This window comes from Phalaenopsis equestris, unplaced genomic scaffold (genome assembly GCF_001263595.1).
Source record: "Phalaenopsis equestris unplaced genomic scaffold, ASM126359v1 Scaffold000152, whole genome shotgun sequence".
In the NCBI taxonomy this organism is placed as follows: Eukaryota; Viridiplantae; Streptophyta; class Magnoliopsida; order Asparagales; family Orchidaceae; genus Phalaenopsis; species Phalaenopsis equestris.
In genome coordinates, this window is record NW_018164594.1 from 1,567,183 (window position 1) to 1,580,658 (window position 13,476).

The following is a 13,476-nucleotide window of genomic DNA, read 5'->3' on the forward strand; positions in this document are numbered from 1 at the left end:
GTCGTCTAAGTGAGACGAACACATCCATATGGTAATCATGCAATTAAATTAAGTCTAATCAAATGGAGAATCAAAATAGGCTCAGAAAGAGGGGAAGTGCAATACCTTTGCTCTAATAAGAGAAGCTTCGATCAGAGGTGCTCGGCACATTCGTGGAGGTCCAACGAGGCTAAGGATTAAGCCTCTTGTTGTGGTGAAAGGCCTAGGTATGAATTCGATCAAGCTCGATTTCAAGTGTTGGTCTAGAGCTATGCTAGGGTCTCTATGGAAGGGGGATTTGATGGGGCTTCTCCTTCTTTCACTGTGGTGAAGGTGTGGATGAATTTAATTTGAGTTTGATGGACTGTGGAGGTGTGGTGAGCTCTGTCCTGGTTTTTGGCAGAAGTTTGAGCTCAAAATTGAGCTTCCACAGTGGGAATCAGTGGAGGAAAGTGGTTGGCTTGAGCTGAGGAGGTCTCAAAGAGCCTCTGGGAGCAATTTGGAGGGGTTTCTCCGTGAAATTTTCAGCACTCCCTTCAAGGCCGTGGAGGTGTGCTTTTTATAAAAATGGCTTAAGGCTTGCTTCCATGGCCAATGAGGGAGTGAAAAGTGATGCTTAGGTGGAGGGCAGAGAGGCTCTAATATTTAATTTTGATGAGGTGGCCTTTAAGTTTAAAATGGGTTTGATTCCATGGGGGTGTCTCACAATTTTGGTGTTTTCGGCCACTAGGCCAGGCTAGGGGAGGTGGCCAGAGGGCTCAGGGACCTCAAAGGAATCTGTCACAGCAATTAAATGGGTTTGGGCTTTGTTTTGGCAAAAAATCCTTAAGCTTAAGCAATTTTGGAAATCAAATCCCTTAATTTAGGGGACCTTTGGTCCATGGCTTAGCTTATGTGATTTTATGGAGTTTAGACTGGTCACTAGGGTCGAACTAATGGTTGTGGAGTTATTAATTGGGTGGCTTTGGGGTGGTTAGGCTAACTTTAGTGCATGGGTCCAATGTGGGTTCAAATGACCAAAACTTGGGTTTGGGCTAGGCTAGCTATGACCTTGACCCCAATTGATTAATCAAAATTGTGTAGATGATTGTAATTAATATTTTTTTTTAAGGATTGAAATGATTTTGAGTTCAATTGGAGGTTCAATTTAGAGGATTTTTGAAATATGGTCAATTTGGGCATGTTGCGCTAGACTTGGTTCTAGATTGGGCTAGGCTTGGAATTTGGCTCAATTTAATGGTCCAAATGATCAAGGGAGATGTTATAAATATTTTTCATGAAAGAATGGAATGGAAATTGTGGGGCTAAGGCAATCAATTTGGTAGAATTTTGAGACATGGCCAATTTGGGGCACTTCAGATACCCTTTAAAATTCATCCAAATACATTATGTTTTTTAAGAAAACCAATTCTAGCAAACTAATTCTAGCGCCTAGATGCCAGTCTTCTAAAAGTCTGAAAAACTGTCGACACCTAGTTGCCACTCCTGACGTGATGGCACTTGGCTCTCTATTTCCATGTACAGGGTCTGGCGCTTAGGTGCTAGAAGCTGGCGCCTAGGCACTAGTTCACATTATGCTCCTTTGCTCCATTTGACCCCATTTTGCTCTATTTTTGCTTTTTTTTTCTCCACAACTCCATCTCTTGTACCTGGAACCAAAACATGCAAAATATCTTCAATTAAAGTGCAATATCATTAAAAATGAGTATTAAATGTATATAAAAAAGTAGCACATTTTTAATTGTGTCATTAAGACATCTTCCTAATGAAAATATCAATATTATAGGTGGCTCTTCTTATAACATGCAAGTTTCCTCTCCCTCTCTAGATTACGAGAGTTGAGAAAGCCACTCTTGATGATTAATATATTTTTTTGGAATATTAGGAGAGATATTAGCCCTGAATCTCTTAATAGACTCTCTAATTTGAGTAGGGTCCATAAATTCTGGCTTTTCTCACTTCTAGAAGCTATAGTTCATCTCCATAAACACAAAATCACTAATAAATTTCCTGATTTCAATTTCTTTGCTAATTGCACCAACAAAATCTGGATCTTCTGTAAAAAAGAAATCTAATCTACCATTATAATTGACCATCCACAATTCCTTCTGTTAAAAAGAAATGACATTTTCTATTGACCAAATGCAAGGCTTTGTTACATTCATCTATGTTGGTTGTCAACAAGATGATGGAGTTGAGCTATGGGAAAAGCTTCATAGCATTAGTCTTAATATTAATGGTTGTTGGGCATAATGTGGTGACTTTAATTCTATTGCATATCCTAGTCAAAAGAAAGGAGGTAGGAATCCTAGTCTGAAAATGATGCAAGAGTTTTTTTATAACATTCAAGATGCATATCTATTTGACATGGGTTTTGAAGGCTCTTCCTTCAAATGGATAAGAGGAAGATTGATGGAAAGAATAGATATATTCCAAGTGAATCAACAGTGATTAAGTAAATTTACTTATTCTATTGTCAAACACCTGACCATGGTTGGTTCTGATCATTCACCTCTTCTGCTCACACTCTCAATTCTTACATCTCTCAACAAACATGATTTTAGATACAAGGCTGAGTAACCAGAAGTCTTGAAGGTTATGTCTGATTTTTGGTAAGCTCCATTACAAAATTTTCATGATAATCCTATTCAGAGATTGTGGTGGCTTCAAAAAAGACTAGTCAAAGCAGTTAAAGCATGGAACTGGAATGTTTTTTGCAACTTGCATTCTAAGGTTGCCCAAGTTGAACAGGAAGTCTTATTATTAAAAAAGAGATACAAGAAGGTTCTAGCTCTGATACTACTCTTCTGAAGGCTAATGGAAATCTATTTAATACGGTAAATCTTGAAGATAAATTCTTACAACCAAAAGCTATTGAAAACTGACTATTACATGGTGGCAAAAACTCCAAGTATTATCATGCCATCATCAGATATAGAGGGAAAATTAATTTTGTGTTGAAGGTTAGGAATGATCAAAGTGACTGGCTGAAAGACCTAAACCAAATTGTTGATAGTGTTGTACAATTTTTACAAAGTTTAATTTTAATGGCCTTCCCTCTTTCCAACCACAGCTTCATTACTCACTCACTTCTATATGGCAACATCTAAAGCATCGGTGAACTTAATCTTTCTCATATTCCTGAGGAGTTGAAAATCAAAGCAACATTATCTTCTATTGATGGGAACAAAACTGCAAGTCCTAGATTATCATCTAATTTTTATAAGAAAACCTGAGACATCATAATGTCCAATGTGGTTACTGATATACAAAGTTCCTCCAAGGAATTGAAGTGCCTAGACACCTTTCTTCCACTTCTATTGTACTCATCCCCAAGGATAAAAGAAAGGAATGTTGGAATGAATTCACACCAATTAGCTTAACCAACACATTCTCAAAGATTATTAGTAAAATTCTAGGGAGCAGGCTACAGCCTCATTTTGGGAAAGTGATGGCTAAAAACCAATCTGCTTTTGTTATTGAAAAGTGCATTAATGACAATGTTATATTAGCCCAAGAGTTACTATTGGATATTGATAAACATTGTAGAGGTTCTAATCATGTAATTAAATTAGAACTTAAAAATACTTATGACACAATCAGTTGGGACTTTATACTTGAGGTCCTAGTAGCCAGGGGTTTCAACAAAGAGTTCTGTGATTTGATACAAAGGTGGTTAGAGGATAACTACTACAGTGTCTTGCTTAATTGAGCTGGCCATGACTTCCCTCAAGATGGAAGGGGAATTAAACAAGGGGACTCCCTATCCCCAACCATCTTTATACTTGCATATGTCTACTTCTCAAAGATGCTTAACTATGCCCATCAAGAACTTCCTCGTCACAAATTTAAATATGGCTTCAATTGCATTATTAGCCATCTGACTTATGCAAAGTATGAAATCCTATTTTCCAATGGCAGTAGGTTGGCTGTCAAATATACAATGAATCTACTCAAAAAGTTCCAGGAAACCGACGCATGGCCTTCAATAAAGACAAATGTCAGTTTTTGGAAAGCAACAAGATGGGCAGCTTCTCTAAGAATTGGATCAAAGAATTTACTGGCTTCAAATCAATTGATTATCCACTTAATTATTTAGGTATTCCACTCACCAAGGGGAGTAAAAAGCAAACACATTTTTATGGGGAAAGTGACTTCAAGAATTCACTGCTGAAACAACTCTTTTTATCCAATGGAGGCAGAGTTACTCTCCTTATAAGCATTTCAACTTCTTTCCCACTATACATCCGACAAATAATCAAAAAGAAGAATAGCACTCAAAGAATGTTGGATATTACTTTCAACAAATTCTTATGGGAAGGTCAGCACAAACAGTTGCACTGGACCAATTGGATTAAGATATGTAAACCTGTAGAAAATGAGGGCTTGGGTTTCAACAATTTCCAACACACTAGCTATGTTTTCCACTATAAAAAATGGCTCAGATTGAGGAATAAAGACTCTCTTTGGGTTATATACATACTAGCTATGTTTTTCACTATAAAAAATGGCTCAGATTGAGGAATAAAGACTCTCTTTGGGTTATATACATACTAGCTATGTTTTTATATATATATATAATGCTGCAAGGATCTTCATCCTATCAAGGTACAAGCAAAGCTAGGAGACTCCAGAAATTGGAAAATTTTGCTACAGGTTAGAACTCGAGTACAAGATTTGTTTATTTGGGAGGTTGGGGAAGGCAAGTGTAATTTCTGGTTAGATAATTGTCTCATTGATGGTAGAGTAGTAGATTCTCACAATTATCACACCTTTAGATTCTCCTTAGTATCTAACTGCTGGAGGGGACAACAATGTGATCTTCCTAAACTCTCCAACATTTTCAACTCTGAAACCATGAAAAAGATTATAACATTCCAGTAGATCCTAGCAGGAAGGATAAACTTATCACTAAAAATGTTTCTTATCAGCCCCTCACTAAATATATGTATCACTCCTCTTGCAAATGGCAAGTTAGTAATTGGGGTAAATCTCTTTGGAAAAAAGTCCTAAGACCCACATTTTCTTTCTTTTCCTGAAGAAAGCCAAGGAAAATCCTCCATACTTATGACATATTTAAATTGAAGTTGATTAGAGGCCCTTCTAGGTGCTACTTATTCCATCAAGAAGAATAAACACTTGACCACTTGATCCTGTCTTGCAATGTTGTCATATCTATGTACAAAAAAGCTTTGCAGTATGAAAATACAGAGTTAAAATATTTGCATTGGGTATGTATTGAGGAGTGCTGGAAGAAGTGGAGGACATATAAAGATCAGTGTATTATGCTTATCATTGCATTGTTCATGTGGATGGCCCAAAACAGTACCATTCAAGACAACAAAAACACTTTTGCTTAGCAAATCAACAGCAACTGTACTTCTTATTTTCACATTGTCAGGCAGCTTCTCTATCACAATTCACAAAACAAACTTGATTCTAAAGCTATTCTGCTAATTCTTTGGAGGAAACCTCTTTCACCTTGGCATAAATTCAACACTATTGGTAGTTTTTAAGCCAAAGGTGTTGGAATTGGTGGAATATGTAGAAATCATGAAGGTAAATGCTTGTGGTTTTACAAAGCTCTAGTTTATATTTAGAATGCTTTGGATACTGAAGTTGTGGCTGTTTTTTGGGGCTAAAATTGGCAGTTACTCAAGATCTAAAATATATACATTTTGAGCTAGATTCCTTACATCTTATTCAGATTCCTAAACTAAGAAATCCAGATTCCATGCATAAATCCAAGTTTCCTTGCAACAATTTAATTGTTTTGCTCAATGGGAACTCTTTGAAAATTTGCCATATCATACGTAAACCAAAGCTTAATATATTTCCGTTTTTTTGGTGTGTCTGAATGAACTCTCTAGTTCTCTCATAAATTTGCCTCGGAGTGTTCCGATTGAGGTTATATACATACACATATATACATACACATATATATATCTGTGTGTGTGTGTGTGTATTTTAGACACCATATTTGCATGTCATGAACATTTAGCAACTATCTCATTAGTTATTGGCAAAATTAGCTAATTTAGTTAGGTTGCATCTATGTCTATAAAAGGAATATAAAATACATAATAATGGGAAATGACCATTGAGCATTACACTATATCAGCTCCGAGTCTTAACCTTCAAAACATTGTGTGTTTCAAAAATAAAATAAATTAACGAAAAATGAGTAAAGTTAACTAATGTTATCTTTTAAATAGTTAACAAATAATCTATCATTTTCTTATATCCCATTAAAATACGGCGACAAGGTCAGCTTTTTTATATTCCATATTCTAAGACTAACAACTGATACTAGTTTTAATATATTATACGAATTAAATAAATACAAATTATCTTGTGTTATGCATTTCTTGAGTGTTTTAATGCAAAACTGAATACACATCGTTGAAACGATTGTATGTATCTATATGCACACATTTACATAAAACATTTAAATAAATGGGGAATTATATAAACACCACTTATTATATATTTACATAAAAAAAATCTAAAGTTTTGATATCTATTTGATTCACACAAACCATTATCATATCAGAAATATCACTAATATTTAATTTCCTAAAGTGGAAAAACATCAATATATAAACACCACTTATTATATATTTACATACAAAATAATCTAAAGTTTTGATATATCATTCATGATGCTTGATTAATATGATATTCTACTAATGTCATGCATGGGTGTGTCTGAAATTGCAGTGATCACATTTCACCATATAAATTTATGAGAACTTCCAACAAATTAGTTAAATATTTTTCTTATAAATGTTATCTTAATGACCCTAATTTTGCACTTGATTACTAAAAGTACGTTAGATAACAGTGTGTACTTTATTTTCTAACATTTACATTTCAAATGTATGGTTTTCTTTTACCGTCAGAACAATTGATAATGAATGCAAAACAAACCCTTATAATAATAAAAATGAATTCATACGATCACATGACATGTCACAGTACAACGTTACCAGATGAGGCGAAATATGTTAACATATCTACGCTCCTAATAACGAGTCAGCTGTGCTGCACTTATGAGTAAATATTGATTATAAAACAATTTATGTTAGCATCTCTTGAAGCTTTTTTACGCGATAAATGTTTAAAATAAAGAATGTTTAACTAAAAATATAAATCATGCACATTTATAATAATCATAAAATATTAGTTTTGTACTATAAAATAAGACTAATTTATTTTTTATACAAAACTAAAATTTTAATTTTCTTATATTTTTTTATTAAATTGTACTTCTTAAATAATTCTGGGCTGTCCATCACTCTGAGAAGTTTTTTTGGTTCATATAAATGTTCATGTACAATGAATGGAAATGCAATACGTCAAATCAAAATGGGCCTCAGAGATTTGGAATTAATGGCGCGTTGATGTTAAATTCTGTACAAAGTATGATAAGAGATTTTTAAGTAGAATATATATGGACAAGGACAGCTTTGTGTTGTACGTTGATGTTATATTCTATTTGGAGCAGCTACAGCTTATTGAATAATCTGTTGATAAGCTGATAAAAAATAATTTGTTAATAAGTTAAGTGCGGTGGCTATTACAATTTTTTATTTTTTTGAAAAAGTCAGACCGCTCCAAAAAAGCTATCATCGCATCTAGATATGTGCGGTGTGAAAACGCTGTTTTCAGCATTTTCAAAACGCATACGCTGCCAAAACACAGTTTATCCAAGCAGGTCAAATGAGTTTTCAAAACGTCACCGCACTAGATAAGCTGCCCCAAACGGACCCTAAGATAGCTACAACTTTATATAAATATGTCTATAACGTTGTATGAATATAGCTTTGATTCAAAATTTGAAAAAAATTAAGGGCTATTACATACATATCACACAATTAATGTATATGTATAAATCTCACATTTAAATTTTTATATTTTTACCTAAAATACTTAAATTTTTAATCAAATTATTATCACTTTTTAAAAGTGAAATACACTATTGTATGCATAATTTTAAAGCACCAAAATGATGTGTAAATATGAACGTTCAGATGTGAAATATGTAAACGCTTAAGAATTGTGTGCTCCATATGTAAATTTCCCCAAAATTGGGCATTAAAAATTAATTTTTTTATTACCAAAATATTTTAACAGGTTTAATTATATAAATTATCTCATTATAAAACTTATAGAAAGCAAAACAAGTGGTATTTTGATATTTCATCTACTATTTAGGAACCTATGCATAGTTACATACAATGATCGATTCTTTGGCGTAAGCTTTTTTAGTTTTTTTTTTTTTTTTTTTTCTTTTGGTAGGACCAGTGTTCAAATTCCACATTTTAAAATTTTTACTTTTATTTTAACAAATATATTACACGTTGAGCACGCACGATAAGCGTTTTAGCATGATTCACGTGCATTTTCATATGAAATATAAATAACAGTAAAAGTTGCAGGCCAGTGGTCACCTTCAGTATGGAGCACCGACCGACACTCAGCTTCTTATCGCTGGGATTTTAAAAGGAAAAAGGGGTTGGGAATCAAGGCCACCAGTGAGCTGCCAGTGGCCGTCCAAATCTTAATTGGCCAATTGGTCCAGAAACGGATCAAACTATTCTCGCCTAAAGATTGGCAGGATGAAATACGGAGTTGGGCAAGTTGCAATATTTCTTTTTTTCCTTTTATGATAATATATAACCCAAAAGTATTTATTTTCCTTCAGATAGTTTAATAGTATGAGTGCGCTAGCTCATTTTATTATGAAATATTAAAAATAATTAAAAAGTTGTAATATAATAATAAATTAGAGAAATAATAATAATAATAATAATAATAATAAGTTAATTTATGCAGATAACTGAAATGTTTTTTTTTTATAATATTTTAACAACTTTATACGCAGCTAATATTTGGAAAAAATAATACATCAGTACTGCGCATGTAGAGTAACGTGCGTAGCCAATGAAATCACGTCACGACACCCCACGCGACAGAAAAAAAAACGACACAGTAACACGGGGAATATCCCCCCCACTGTTATTCATGTGTTATTGTGTGTTATTCATGTGTTATTGTGTCATGAGAATATTCATAGTGTTATAATAACACAATAACACATTAATAACACATGAATAACACGAGGGAGAATATTCTCCCGTGCTACTGCGCCGTCTTTTTCTCTGTCGGGAATATTTCCCGTATTATTCAGGTATTATTGTGTGTTATTCATGCTTTATTGTGTCCTGAGAATATTATTGGTGTTATAATAACACAAAAACACATCAATAACACATGAATGACACGCAATAATACATGAATAACACAGTGGGGAATATTCCCCGTGTTACTACGCCATTTCTGTTTTCTGTCGCGCTAGATGTCGTGGCGTGATTTCATTGGCTACGCACGTTATTTCTACGTGCGTAGTACTAATGTAATATTTTTTTCCAATATTTGACACTTTGAGTCCAGTTTAGCACGTCAAAGAAAAATAATACTTTCATACATATAATTTAATTGTTAATTATTTACATATCTAATACCCAAACTTCAATTTTTACATATATGCTATCTTAACTATATATGTAAAGATGTATTTCATCTTATTAAAATTAGAACAATTATATTTTTATGTGGTATGAAAGATTTGAATGGTACAAGTGTATAAGAATTGGTTGGTATGTATGTAAATGCCCAAAAAACTGGTAACATTCTTATTTGCCCGTGACAACGGGCCCAATTTTGGTCAGGCTCATTGTCATGAACCGATGCGTAGGGATTTCCTCTGTGGCAAATCAAAACAGAGTCTTGATTAACAAAAAAGCTTTTATTTCATTTACAAATCTCGTTCTGCTCTCAAGAATTCATGTGGCTCAAAATCCAAGCCTTGAGATTTGGGTGGATGGTCGTTATCTGCTACTGACTGCAAGCAATTTGCGTTCAAAATTAGATAACCGTTGGAAACTGAAACTTCAGATTCTTACATGGTTGGGAAGTCGTTTGTGGTGGAAAGGCTTCGAGACTCGCATTTCAGGCTTGACATTGTGCATTAGATTCTGTTTTGTAAATCAGCCGTCTCATTCAGGTGTCGTACGCGAGTGAGTCATTGGTAAGTCTTGAAACTGAGCTTCCAATTAGCAAGTTTTCAATTATGTCATATCTTTATGTGGGACTCAATTGACATGAGACGAAAATTCTTTCATTCTACAATTTGTACTTAATGTGTGAGAATTGACTTAGTTTATCTATGGGTTCTTTTAGTTGAATATTTAAAAAATGTGCTTCGAAAATTGCTTTTAATTTACTAATGAGGACATAATATGGATTTCTAGCACCATAAATCCTTTTAGAACTAAGTCGAGCCTCACATACTTATGATTGTTGTTGGCGTGTAGTTGAATTTAAAATAGGTAAACAACATTAAAAAAACTTGAAATGATTTATGCTTACTTGATTTGAGATATTGAGAGTTGATTTGTAGTTTTATGAGTCGGTATAATTTTGAAATGCTTTGACTTTAATCTATACCTCTAGATCCAATGAGCTAGGCAATTATGAAGCTAAGAAAGTGAAGTCTGTGTGCATATGAAATAAATGCCAATTGTTCTACAAATTATTATTGAGAGTAGGTGAGACATGATTCAAATTATCCGAGTCAATAAAATAAAAGGACGATAAACACATAAAGCAAGTCAAGAATTTTATATAGGCCCATTTTTAGTTGAAGGTTGTCTTCTTATCAATTTTGTAGATTTTACTATTATTATGCAGTTCGAGTGCAAACTAGAATAGTCATGCTTGAGTTGGGCATAGCTTGTGCAATAGTGCTGGGTAGATTTTGGCCTATCACCTCTAGATTACCCATTGTGTCATTTTTATAGAACCTATTCGGGACTCTTACGATCCAAACTGTAAACTGAATTGGAAAAGAAACCAGTATGTCACCCTAGAAACATCAATTCTATGTCCATCAAAACTTATCTCCTTATCTATTTGCACTCCCCCTTAGGTGATCGTAACGACTTTGCCCAGAATGAAGTGTGACACTCACTAGTTGGGTGAAATCATAACCTTCTCTGGTCTTTATGTTTCTCAACAGATTTTAACCTCACAAGTGGTCAATTTTTAAAGTCAATGAAGAATCGGTGAAACTGTAATCACAATTTTTAAAAGTAAAAGAAAATCTATATATCATTCACATCCCACAAAATTAATTCACAAGAGCAAGGAGAAAGAAAGGGAACTACTCAAAATTCATGGAGAATAAAACAAAAACACTAAATTTGTATTGAAAACAAAAACACTAAATTTAAACACTAAATTTGTATTGAAATCAAAGTCTTAGAAACAAAAACATAAGCACAAAAACAAAGTATCTTATGTTTTCTCCCCAGCACAAATTCTAGAGTCTCCTTGAAGAATTCTCCAAACTATTACTCGTACAACATAAAACACACTTAAACTCACACATAAACACAAAAGTGGGACTTTCTAAAGCCTTCAAATGCTGCCAAAAAGTCCTCTTTTTTGCCAATTTTTTTCCCTATTAATAGATCTCTTAAAATAACTAAAAGTTGCTTCAAACACCCCTTCAAAATTTGGTCAAATTCAATGAATCTTTTAGAAGGGAAGTTACTGGAGCTATAATGCCACTCTGGGTGCTATAGCGCCCACTACACCCATCTGTGGCACATAGTGTCAGAGGGCGGCGCTATGGCGCCATATGAATTGCACCATTTCTGCTCATTTTTCTCTCATATTCTCCCAGTGTTCATTCCATACCTGAAACAAAAAATATACAAAATACATTTCTTTAAAGTGCAATATCACTAAAAATATGCGTAAAACGAGCATAAAATATGCGCTAAAAACATGTAATTTTAAGGTGGATCAGTATCACAGACTAAAACGGATGTCATAAATTTCTTAGTTTATTTAATTGAGTCTCATTAGCAAGTAATGTGTCTACTTCTCAGGATAGATGCATCGTTTGTGGTGTTGTGCTTGTTTATTTAAACTATAACATATATGAGATCAGTTTGGTCTCGTATTTTTTAGAATTAAAGTTGAGTGAATTTTTAAAAGTAAATAACCTAGTTTTTGCAAAAAGTTAAAACCTACGAACTAAGTTTAAGGGTTTTAATCAAACGAGAAAACCCTTTTGATTTGGACCTAGGAAATGAGTCATATCCATGTGACTCTATTGCTATTGACAACTAGAAATAATAATATTCCCTAGCCCCTTTTGGTGGTCTTAAGAAATTTTAGTGTTTCATATTAGAGTTGGCTTCTTAACGATGTAAAAAACACTTGTGTTTTTGTGTTTTACTACACAGTTGCACTACTCTAACAACAATATTCACATTCTCTTAAAGTAGTGTATACTAACATAATCATTCCAATTGCTTGCTCTTGTAGTTCTAGATCACAATTTATTTTAACAATCTAAATGACTAATTTGTATGTATATTACGAGCAAAATACTAAAATATTAATGTCTTATGATATATAGTTCAATCATAATTAAAGGTAAGCACTAAATTGCATAAATTATCTATTTAATGGAGTGTTATATTTAGTTCTCACTCATTTGGAAGAAACAAAACAAAGAATTCATATAAAAATTAAAAAAAAATACAAATTAGAACAATCTCACCAAGATGCTTCATTAATGTGCTTCGATTTTAATTACACGATTTTATAACAAAACCACTTTAATTTTCTTCTTTGAGTACACAATACGCTCACTTGTACTGACCAACACTTGATCTCACTTATAAGAACACTCACTCAAACATAATTTGACTGCTCCCAAGAATATAGATTCCTCTTTGGACGTGCATCAACTGCTCCCATAGATTCCTCATTTGAAGTGCTTCTATTTCTCCAAAATATTCTCTGGTGACTCTCTTCTTTATGGCTCGTTATCTCCTTCTCCCTTTTGTTGGTCTCCAATCTCCAAAAGCCTTTTAGATTCTATATATTCCACTAATTTAAGCGATCACATCTGAAATGACATGAATTGGGACGTTCAAACCATAATCCCATGCATATAAGCAACTGAGCTTCTAAATTTTATGCTCAGGCGGTTCTGGGAACCCAAGGCTGGTGCCTGGGCACCATTTCATTCTATTTTGAGTCTATTTCATCTCATTGCTCTCCAAGTTGCCTAATCACTTGTACACTGCATATACAACCATAAATATCATATAAAATTAGAAAAATAACACAAATAATATAAAAATATCATGCATATTTGATATACATCAAACATGACTTTAACAAGCTAGCTATATGTTGTCGGCACTATTTTTGGTGTGGGGTTTGCCCGTAAGAAGCTGTCGGTCATCGGAATTGAAATCCCGTTGCCCGCTTCGGAAGGACATTTTAAAAATTTTAATTTTGAAAAAGATGAAGTCAAGCTGACCCCATAATTTTCATAGTTTAGATGAAAGAGCGTTTTACCTCAAATCCTGTATCTATTCCGAAGGATGAACACAAGAATTGAGGGTG